At 39.7% G+C, this 12,436-nt stretch overlaps 1 protein-coding gene across 2 annotated transcripts in view; it reads right to left on the bottom strand.

Moving 5' to 3' along the window:
* KCNQ5 (potassium voltage-gated channel subfamily Q member 5) overlaps positions 1 to 12,436 on the bottom strand; it is a 305,096-nt gene that overhangs the window by 199,257 nt on the left and 93,403 nt on the right. The window lies entirely within an intron of this gene.

Genomic DNA, 12,436 nt, shown 5'->3' with positions numbered 1-12,436 from the left:
AAGGCTTAAAAAAAATACTTTTAAAGGGCTTACAGTTCTTGATGTCAGGTTTAATTTTACTTAAATTAAACTTGAGAGAGTTCTCTTTCTTTCTCCAGTCTTTCCACACTGGTGCCATAGCTATTCAGATGTAAACGTATTTCTCTGTAAATTAAGGCGTTCATGGTGGAAAGACTAAAGTTTTTCTAAGTATACTGCTATTAGTACTTAAATACAATGTGGGGCATTTCCTCTTGGCAGTCCATCGGGACACAGTGAGTTGGGCTTGATTTTCCCTGATGGAGAAAACATTCAAAGATTATAATGCAGTCTCTCACATCAATCAAATGAACCCAAAACCTGGTCCAGATGAAAAGTTTTAAATTTAATTTCATTTTAATTGCAATGACAGTATCTTGATAGTGTTCATACAGGGCTCTAATCAAACAGGGAATATCCCAGCAAAGGAACGGGGTCCTGTCTGCCTTCTCTTTCCCAGGAATAGCAGTTTGCTGCTACCTTACTCTGTTTCTCTAGTCATTGCTTTGGGGACGTGGATCTAAAGCTTTCTCTTGTCATCCATCTTTTATGATGGAGGAGATCTCTGTCCTTTAATCTTTTTTCATAAACTCACTGTCCAGGGTACAATTTAGCCCCATGTGGCACGACTGTGGCTAGCCAGAAGTTGGTCACTGCCTTCCCCCAAGGAAATGGTTCTGCTTGTCAGTGTCACTCCCATATCTCTCATTTCCATTCTCCTTTATAAGTCAGATTCCCCAGTCCCACAATACCTTCTGATGGATTATGTTTTTGAAAACTGAGAAAAGGAGATCAAAGGAACATGTATTGACTAGAAGATGAGACCACAAATAAACTGCTCTATAAATTCCATGAGATGGTATGGCAGAGGAGCCAAGTGAAAACATTACAGCTTTCCTTGAGAAGGTTTCAGAAACTTTTATTTTTGATGGAAGCCCAAAAGCTGCCATGGAAGATCAGCATTTTTTTTAAAAAAGAAACAAAAACAAAACAGAAAACCAACCCCAAAACTTTTAATCAAAAATGCATTTTTCTGCTAAAAAAAAATGATTTAGCAGAAAGGGTAGTATTCACTTCAGTTAGTTTTCATCCATCTTAAGGTTAGTCATATTGTCTAATAGTACCCAGGCTCCCTGAAATACGAGGACAGAGATATCTCCTGCTGTTGATTCCTCCAAAAACATATGTTGAAGATATGATCTGACATGAGGAAGTTAGTAGTAGGAGCATTAGATGGATATAAGCTTGCTCCTCACTGCCCTTTGTTCCTCCCTCCATGCAGGAGCTCACCACCCCTGCAGCCACACAGGTATCGCAGTGGTTTCTGCTGCCAGGCTGACACAGAGTGAGGAAATTAATGATCTGGATGAAAAGTGTCTCAGTGGTTCTTACATTGAAGATTTATCAGTTCCCCTACTGTTTGCAGCCAAAGAGGGCAATGCTTTTGTAACATCAAACCAGTCTATGAGCCACTGGATGAACTGGCAACTCTCTTTTGCCATGGACTAGGAGGGAGCTCAACTCAGAGCTGAAGTTAAGCAAAATGCACTTTATCTGAAACGTTACAAGATTCAGAACTGTAAGTAAATTTCCATCTTTCTGTCTCTTGTGTCTTCTTCTGAAACTGTACAAAATTATTTTAAGATCTTTAAAATGGTACAATGACCTGACAACTCTTTTTTTATTAATTTCTGATTCCTATATATTCCAATATAATGTCATAGCACTCAAAAAAAAAAAAAAGAATAATTACTAAGTTAGATATATCCTCCAGTTTCCTCTCTTCTTTTAAAAGTAATGCTGGTGATCTAAGTGAAACATTTCAGACATCCCTCCTCAACTGGTTACATTAACTCAAATTCAGCATGTTTTCAACTGCCCCATGCATGGCTTTTTCTGCGGTGTGAAGAGGACAGCGTAAGGCCTCTCAGAACAATTGCTGTAATTATTTCCTGAGATCTCTGGCCACATTCCCATTTCAATCAAATTAGCAGCTGCTCTTCTTCATTCTTCTACTGCTACAAGAGCTGCTGAGTTGTCTTGATTCCAGTTCTTTATGCTGGTAAAAAATGGAGAAAGACAGAGGGGGGAAGAGACAAACAAACAGGAAAATGTGAAGGGATCTCCTCTTACAGGTACTGTCTGAGTATTTAAAAGATGAGGATGAAACATTTAACTGGCAGTATAGACATGGTCACTGGTTTGCATAACTTCCAAAGGATGACAACTATTCTTGACTATGATGCCTCTTCAGTGTCTTGTACTCTGATCCTCAAGCATTACTGACAGAGATTAGCGATGAGACTACAAGTCTGAGCAAGTACTGGCTCTTATTCTCTTAGGCATATATTGCAGGCTAGTGTTGACTGCAGACATTAGGCTGACTGGAGTTTATGATGAGAATATTTCATATAAAGCTGACTAGGTTTACTTCCAGTTCATCATCTGACTTCCAATTTCTGACTTCTTTGCACATGATCCCGCCAAGTACAGATTTGTCAGACTGTGTTCTTCAGACACCTCCTATTTCCTAGAAGAGCTGATGACCCCACCGAAAACACTTGCTACATTATCAGTGCACTGTCGACAACCCTGAGGCTCATTTTGCTCAATTGGCAAATGTTCTCTAAGCAAACCGCAACTCCGGGCCAAATTATCTGCTGCTGAATGCTAATAGCTCATTTGGAGCTAAGGCATGAGAAAATGCAACCCTGTATTGCCTCTTAATTTTAAAGTTATTGCTCAAAAGAGAAGTTAGGTGCTTGAGGTACTGGAATATAGGAAAATTGTCTTTTAATTACTGATTGCAACAATTATTATTGATTGTGATTAAGGATGTCAAACATTTTCCACAAGAAGGCATCTTGTTTTAATTTTGACAGGGCCACAAGAAGGTATTTCTGTTTTAATTAGAACTACATAAGACTTTAGCCATGTGAACTGAAACCATATAGTCTAGGGAAAATAATACTGCTTTGCTCATGTAAAAAGTTCTGAAGACCCCTTATTTGAACTACTCAAAACACGCATAGTTTAAGTCTAGAGGAGAAATACTGAACACAACATGCTAAAGGCTTGCAACGTACTGATTACAGCATCTCCTGAAGAAGGCAATAACACATGAAAGAAACAGGGCATCCCTAAAGGGGCAAACTTTGTGTTCAGTTATAACAGAGACAATCTATCCAGCACTTACCACATTCTCATGAATGAAACCAATCTAAATTTAAACATATTTAAATTAAGGTACTTTGATTCAAAAGGGTAATCTGGGTTCACAGGCAGTATACTGCATTCTTTCAAGTAATGTCTCCTTCATGGCCTTAACTCCCACATGTTGGTCAGCATGTAAATCTATACCTTAACTTGGGCTATTCTTCTCTGCCACGTAAACGTTATTGCAGTACTGCTTTGTGGAGGAGCCTTGAACAAACGCAGATAACAGATTCTGGGTTGCTGTTAATACTTGTATTAATCTCCTTAGCAGAAGGACATTCTGAGAAACACTTGAAATTTGCAAACTATTGAAAGAGAATATGACAAGAGATGAGCGTGTGTGGGAGAAAAAAGAAAAATAGGTTATTGAACCCATAATTGTGACTCCCACACTGTTTCTTTCAACTGCCTGTGGTGATAGTGTTTATAGTACCTCATGCCTTCAAGGCCGACACATCCTCAGTGTGGTTAAGTATTAAGCTTATTTTCTATCGCCACAAAATAATACACATTTTAGAGAATCTGGCTGTCTTCATAGATTCAGAAAGCAAGCAGTGTATTCAGGAGGAAGTGTGGTGGCAAAAGCAACAAAATGTTCATTTATGCAAACACAGTGCCTTACAGTCCTACAGTAAAGTGTGTGCACATTTGCAGTCATGCTACTATTGACGGCCTAATTGTCAGTGCACTCGTAGAAAAAGCAAACTTGCATGCAAAATTGTACAATTCATGTTGTATGCTAATGCACAATAGAAATTTGTACTTATTCATTAATGTTTAGCTGAAGCAGACTTTGAGGATATTTCTTCTAGTTTTCATCCAGATGATGAATCAATAGTATCAAGCAGTGGACTCTCATCTGACCGATCCCACTGACTTCCATGAAACTATTCCTGGAATTATTCAAGTTCCCCACTGACATGGTTTAACCCCAGCAGGCAACTAAGCACAACATGGCTGTTTGCTCACTCCCCCCAGTGGGATGGGGGAGAGAATCAGAAGGGTAAAAGTGAGAAAACTCATGGCTTAAGATAAAGACAGTTTAATAAGTAAAGCGAAAGCTGTGCACACAAGCAAAGCAAAACAAGGAATTAATTCACTCCTTCCCATGGGCAGGCAGGTGTTCAGCCATCTCCAGGAAAGCAGGGATCCATCACGCGTAATGGTTACTTGGGAAGACAAACGCCATCACTCCGAACATCCCCCCCCTTCCTTCTTCTTCCACAGCTTTCTATGCTGAGCATGACGTCATCTGGTATGGAATAGCCCTTTGGCCAGTTGGGGTCAGCTGTCCCAGCTGTGTCCCCTCCCAGCTTCTTGTGCACCTGGCAGAGCAGGGGAAGCTGAAAAGGCCTTGATTTAGTATAAGCACTACTTAGCAACAACTAGAACATCTCTGTATTATCAACACTGTTTTCAGCACAAATGCCAAATATAGCCCCATACTAGCTACCATAAAGAAAATTAACTCTATCCCAGCTAAAACCAGCACACCTACAATGGGGGATGGGACCCACGCTCCAATTTTTGGATCCACCAAATTACAAATCCAGATAAAACGTACGTAACCACTCAACAATCTTTCAGCAACAAACTAACGTAACTATCATTGTGTCAGTATGTGTAAAGTAACTACCAATTAGGAAACTAGCAATGCAAGAATAGCAGTTTAATATATCCAGCCAATACAATCTCCAAAAATAGTACAATACTTGACAAAATGGAGGTGATTCCCCCATCTCAGATTTCCATATATAGCACATATTTATGATTAATTTAGTATTTGTATCTTAAACTATTTTCCCCTTCCTAAGAAATGAAAATTTTATTAGTGTCCATACTGTATCTGTCTTGAGAGTGAGCCACACATTATTGCATGCTACTTACATTCCTTCCCTTTAATTCTAAACTAGCCCTCAGAGATGCTTTGGACTAAACTCATGTCTTCAATAACTAACTTAATACACAGGTAGTTTACTACCCCTTCACGAAAACAAATGAACTCCTTTCTGGCACAATAAATCTGACATGATACAAAAAAAAAAATTGAAATAAGTCCTGTCAAAGATGCGAAGAAAAACAGGATGGGTGCAGGACAGAGTACGGTTTAAGTCACAATTTCATTAATTTATCTTGCCCTGTTCCTGCTCAGCAATAGGCCATGCCATTCACAGAACTGTTCATTTTATAACTGTTCACAGGTATGTGCAATGAGGACGTCTGTTTTGTGCCATTACTCATTTGAGGAGCGTGAAGAAAGGGGCTGTTTCTCTCTGACACACATTGACAACACCTTTCCTCAGCTTCCTTACAAGATTCACCTGCTAAACTACAGCTGTGTTGACATGCACAAGGGGCAAACAAGGTGGTGCAATAGCAAAACAGCTGGTGTTGAGGGCCTGGTATTTACAACATGGGAATTTGGAGGTTTAATTGCATCCCAGATCAAGCTTGGTCCTGGGGACTGAACACCAGCTCTTAGTGGCTGGAGTACACTAGATGCAAACACCTGGGACACATCTTTTCAGTTTCTTTCACTGCAGAGAAAACCATTTAAGGTGCTGCAACACTGTTCATGGTGCAAACCAAACAACAGCCAGTGGGGAAAACCAGGACATTCACTTCAAAAGATCTGAACTAAAATGTTAATGTAGGCACACCCTGTGTCATCCTGGACCATGCTTCAGGCCTGTTAGAAGGGTCACAGCAAACGCACATGAGAAGGGTTGTCCCAAATGAGAACAGGCTACCCATAGCACCTGCAGCTCTAGGTGAAGCTGCTACATGGTGCTCCAGAGGAGGACCAAGAGGGAGGTCTAGCTCGGGGGCATGCAGCAGGCTGGTCTCTATAGCGTACGGGACTGGGCAGGCAGACATCAGAAAGGCTTTCTATGGGTCTGCACAGCTGCTTTCCTGATCCCCTGTGTGAAGGCGAACAGAAGCACTCTCCCTGCTGAGAGGAACAGCCCTCCCAGGAGAAACACGCTCAGCAAAATAAAACCCTCGAGCCTTACCTCTGCAGGTAGGGAAAGGGGTAGTGAGAAAGAAGAAATCTGATTTTCATCTGCCTATGCTCACATTTGCTTTTCATAAAAGCCTTTGACCACCTCTCTGTAACTCAGGAGAGGTCAGCAATGATTCCCTCTCCCCTGGTCCCAAAATCAAAGCTCCCCTCAGGAAGGCTGAGGGAATGCATTCTCCTTGGCAGGGTGTGAATATTACACGCTGCAGTGGTATTCCCTATCCTCACTACACTGGTCCGTAAGAGGTAACCAAAACTAAACAGATTTTAAGCAGAAGGGGGAACACAGCTGGTGTCTTACCTCCATAATTGCAAAATATCTATTTTTATCCATTTTCTGTTATGCACTAATCAAACTACTATGGAAACCAATTACTGAACCTGGTGTGATTTTGCTATGTCCACAGAATACACAGAAGTGTTAATATGTAATAGATGTAAACATACAGATATAGGGACTATTTAGCCTCTTCCATGGAAGAGGTTGTGTGCCCACAGCTTAACACTTATGGAGACATTTTACTTATTACAGATATTTCTGTGAGGCACCACTTTCAGGAGCCTGTCACAAAATTTATGACTTCAGTACTGAGTAATATTGCATCTGTCTAGTGTCTTTAATTTTACTCATTTTACTCCCAAAATAACCAATATGCAAAATTTATTCAGCATTTTTTAAAAATCTGCACATAGCAGAAGGAATGGTGAAGAAAAAAGTGCCTTAAATTTTAAATGGAAGTATTTACATTAAAAGATTAAACGCAACTTGGCTTTAGTCACCTACGAGTCGTAAGAGAGTGAGATGTTCTAAGTTCTGGACTCAAGTCTTTGCTGAGGAGTGGATGAGCTCCCACAGCAAACGCTGCTAGCTAAGATATGGAGCTGAAAAACTGCCTCCCCGCTCTTCCCCCCTCCCTGTTGGAGCAGCTGTACTGCTGAGTTCAAGCTGCACACATCTGGAGTACCACTCACCGGTGGCATTCACTCCTGTGCAAATTAACCCTGAAATTTATCTAGCCTTATCATCAACAATTCACAGTAAACATCCATTACACATATATTGTGCATAGATATTAAGAAATAATCAGAAAAAAAGAGCAGTATTTCACACTAAGGCATCTGAACTGGGCTGAAGATTTTTGCTCTGCGTCACACAGCTGGTAAAGGAGTGCCTTAAGACACTATAACTGAAACGTGTAATTTGGAAGTCTTGAAAGCATTTTCTGACAGAAGTCAAAAACATGAGAATGGGATGAGTGAGAAGATCTGTTCTGAACCGAAAAGAGACTTGAAAGGGAGGAGAAGGTGGAGCAGGGACGTGGAATTTGTTTAAGCTAAAGATGAAAAACTTCCAGAGTTTGTATCGTACATGATGTGAGGGACCTTGTGGTACCATTGCAGAACTACATGGTCTGAACACGGGCTCAAGCAAAACTGGGATGACAAAGAACATTTACAAGGGATGAGACAAGGAGCAAAGTATTGAACAATTTAACATGAGCCAAAACCTAAATTAATATTTGACTTGTTTTCCACATAATTTTTTTGCTGAAGAACAGAAGATGAAAGATAGCATGACTAATAGGAAACTACCACATCTGACATGGAAGCAATTGCAAAGCTTGACACCCTTATCATGGTGGAGCTAGTACCTTTTGGTAACCTTTACAAAACACCAAGAGAAGTCGCACCTGAAATGAATATATGGTTGCACACAGACATTTAATAATGCCAGTCATGTCGAGGGAATGGCGGAGTTTTACCTCTCCCTGAAAAGGGAGGAGGGGGAGTCTGAGCTGGAGCAAAAGATTTCAGTATTTTGAAAGTATACAAAACATATCTGTGAGGGACATATATGAAGAAAATAAAGGAAGAGGGAAATATATGAAAGCTGACTGGAATTACACAGATGAAAGCAGACTAAATCCAGAGGTTTCTTTTACAGTTTTGAAAGTAGCAATTTCCCAAAGAGAGGAAACATGTCAATGCCAATTCAGAAATATCCAACCACTGAGCAGGAGCTAGATATGAGTCCTAAAAGACTACATCCTATTAATAATTTTGGCTTTAAGCTGAGGATATTCAACCGAAATAGCAGAGGAGAAAAAAGAGGCATATGGGTGGGTCAAGAATGGCTAAAAACCATCAGTGTCAGGTTGCTGTGGAAAAAATGTTAAATATGACCTTGGGTTTTAATAGATGAAGTATTTCCAGTATAGACGGGCGGATATTAGCAGCACTGTCTGGAAACTACATCCTGTATACCATGTACAGTTTTGGCCACTGTTCAAGAAAGAAATTAATCTGAAGCAAGAGCAAAGAAGGCCCAACTGAATGATCAAGTCATGGAAGTGTATTCAACACAAGATGAAACTGAAAGAGCTTGGCTTGTTTGGCCCAGCAAAGCAATAGCTGAAAGTGGACACAGTTTTTTTTTCTGAACATGAGTGGGATAATTATGAAGAAGAGATATTTAACCAATAATCAGTGCTATCACATATTGTACAAACTGTATGATCGTAAACTACCTATGAAAACTAAGACCGAATATGAGATTTCTAATCAAAGGTTAGAAACACTCAATGGGAGTAAGAAGCGAAGAAAACCTAAGCAATTTGGAAGATGGAGTTCATAAACAAGCAAGTTTCCAAAGATCTTATGTCATAGTTACCTGTAGGAGCTGGTGATTAGACTCAACAATCCAGGAGTAATACTATGTAAATAATGGACTTATACAGGCAGCTAAACCAAAGCAAGACTAGAGGAAAAATCAGTTCTTGTTGACTCCAAATGGAAACTCTGATAGTGGGTTTTTTTCACCCAGTTGATGAAATGAATCATAGAATCATAGAATGGTTTGGGTTGGAAGGGACCTTTAAAGGTTATTGAGTCCAACCCCCCCTGCAATGAGCAGGGACATCTTCAACTAGATCAGGTTGCTCAGAGCCCTGTCCAACCTGACATTGAATGTTTTTAGGGATGGGGCATCTACCACCTCTCTGAGCAACCTGTTCCATTGTTTCACCACCCTCGTCGTAAAAAAATTTCTTCCTTATATCTAGTCTGAATCTACCCTCTTTTGGTTTGAAACCATTACCCCTTGTCCTATCGCTACAGGCCCTGCTAAAAAGTTTGTCCCCATCTTTCTTATAAGCCCCCTTTAAGTACTGAAAGGCTGCAATAAGGTCTCCCTGGAGCCTTCTCTTCCCCAGGCTGAATAATTCCAACTCTCTCAGCCTTTCTTCAGAGGAGAGATTCTCCATCCCTCTGATCATTTTTGTGGCCCTCCTCCGGACCCTCTCCAACAGGTCCATGTCTTTCCTGTGCTGAGGACTCCAGAGCTGGATGCAGTACTCCAGGTGGGGTCTCACCAGAGCAGAGTAGAGGGGCAGAATCACCTCCCTCGACCTGCTGGCCATGCTTCTTTTGATGCAGCCCAGGATGCAGTTGGCCTTCTGGGCTGCAAGCGCACATTGTTGTCTCATGTCCAGCTTTTCATCCACCAGTACCCCCAAGTCCTTCTCTTCAGGGCTGCTCTCAATCCCTTCCTCCCCCAGCCTGTATTGATACTGGGTGTTGCCCTGACCCAGGTGCAGGACCCTGCACTTGGCCTTGTTGAACCTCATGAGGTTCACATGGGCCCACTTCTTGAGCTTGTCCAGGTGCCTCTGGATGGCATCCTGTCCCTCAGGTGTGTCAACTGCACCACTCAGCTTGGTGTTGTCTGCAAATTTGCTGAGCGTGCACTTGATCCCACTGCCTATGTCATTGATGAAGACATTAAACAGTACTGGTTTCAATACGGACCCCTGAGGGACACCACCTGTCACTGATCTCCATCTGGATATTGAGCCCTCCGGATGTGACCAACCAACCACTACCCTCCGGATGTGTCCATCCAACCAATTCCTCATCCACTGAACAGTCCACCTATCAAATCCATATCTCTCCCATTTAGAGAGAAGGATGTTGTGGGGGACTGTGTCAAAGGCCTTACAAAAGTCCAGATAGATGACAACTGTAGCTCTTTCCTTGTCCACTGATGTAGTCACTCCATCACAGAAGGCCATTTGGTTGGTCTGGCAGGACTTGCCCTTGGCACGAAATGGGAAAACCCCACAATTTTTTACCCTACCTTCAGTCAATAAAATGATTAATTTTATTCTTCTGTTACTTAATCAATTTTTAAAAGCCTTTCAAATTTTGTTTGGTTTCAAAACAAAATGAAAACATTCTTTCAAAATGAAAAGCTGAAACATTTATTTTAGAAATCACTGAAACAGCATTATTCATCTTTTCAAAGGTGTCTACTCTTTTCAAAGATATTTCAGCCAAATCTATCCGAGGATTCAACACAAATTCATAAATCGTTTCCAAGGGGGCACAATCAGGACAACAAAGGAAGTTAAAAATAATTTACGCAAATCCAGACTTCAAGGACTTCAAATAAGAATTTAGCTGTGGTCAAAATCTTGGACTATTTTTGGAGGACTTAGATATCCCAAAAGGTGCCTCATTTTAATTCACATATAGGATCTCTATTTTTATCTTGACAAGGATAGTGAATTGAAGAGTCACTTGTTCAGCCTTAAATAGAGGTTTTTAATATTAAACAAAAACTGTCTGTGATAGCCAAAAGAATTAGTTCTTACTGGGTCTTCATACCTAATCACCAGCTGTTGAGGGCTATATTTGATTCATCTGATTGCAGAGTAGCCATCTGCTTCATAGATTCATAAGGTACGTCCAGTCACATAATGTGCAAAAATGCTTTTTCTGGTTCACTTTCCAATATAACTTCAACTCAGCTTCTAAAACTGATGTTATACATAATTAAACAATCATAACCCTCCTTCTATGCCCACAGAAGAGCTGAAGGATTATGAGCACATGAATATGTGTATGATGAGCTGTGGACTCTCAAGACTTCAGTGCAGTAGGGCATTTAATAAAGGTCTTGAAAATGCTACACAGACAAGTCAGGACTATATTTAGAGAAGTTTACTACCTTTCTTCCTCCTTTCCAACAGAATAATTATTACTTTACATGAGGACTCAGTAAAGAAGAGCACATGATACAAGCATTTCAGTAATTTTAGCAATCTAATGTTTATTGGTAAAGGGGGCTGAATACACTGGAACATTTTCCTTCCTATCAAACTATAACAAAATCCCGTTCTTAAACAGACTTTAATTCAGTATTTCAAGCAGACTTGGTGTTTTCCAAGTCCAAAGTTAGATGCTTTACAACTATGTCAAGTACTTTATAAATGCCAGATAAACTAAATTAAACACAGACACAGATTTCATATAATAGCTACAGCTGAATGACCTTTTCAATCTAAAGTGTATTTAAAATAAATGTGGGGTTTTTTTTTCCCTTCTCCCCAGGAAAATAGTTTCCTTACTTCAAAATTGCTTATATTTCAAAATGTGCCTTCTGTGTGTTTATTCCAGAGCAAAAATTTGAGTTTTGGGATAAACTCAACTAGAAAAAAAGTTAAATGAAAAATGCAAGTTTTTTATAGTAATTGAAGTTATTTTTCACTGAGTTTTACTGAACTAAGAACTGTCAGTAATTTCAACTACACAAAATTCTACATCCCTGAAGAGGTGGAGTGCCCAAAAATCAAAAAGTAAATATGTTTTTTAATCATCACCATTATTGTGGGTTATTTCTTTTGATATCCATAGTAAAGTAGATGGATTAACAAATAGCCTGTTTTCAAAAGAAAGGCATCTCTGTATTCCTACCTGATTTTACATTTATTTATTTGCTAACATTCCTTTTGCAGAGTAATATAGATGCCAGTTTCAGCTGAGTTGTCCATAAGTGTATAATGCTTGTCCACGACAAAACAGATATGATTTGGTTTCTGTAGTGATTATTTTAGAAGATACTCATAAAACAGAAACTTTTATGAAACAGAAACAGAAAACAGAAACAGAAACAGAAACATAAAACATAAAACATAAAACTTCATTCCACTCTGTTGAGATTGATATTTTAGGATAAATGTTAGAAAATATTTACTATGGATATGCATCTTTTATTCTGGACAAGAGTCCAAAAAACCTCAATAACCTTAACATACAGATGTTCTGTTTTAATAACATCTGCAATAGCATGGCAATTCCAGAAGACTGAAACAGTGATTATTCAAAAAGAAAAACAACTAA

Source organism: Ciconia boyciana, chromosome 3 (assembly GCF_034638445.1).
Source record: "Ciconia boyciana chromosome 3, ASM3463844v1, whole genome shotgun sequence".
NCBI lineage: Eukaryota > Metazoa > Chordata > Aves > Ciconiiformes > Ciconiidae > Ciconia > Ciconia boyciana.
Note: the sequence above shows the minus strand (reverse complement) of the source record. Positions and strands in the feature narration are given on the sequence as shown.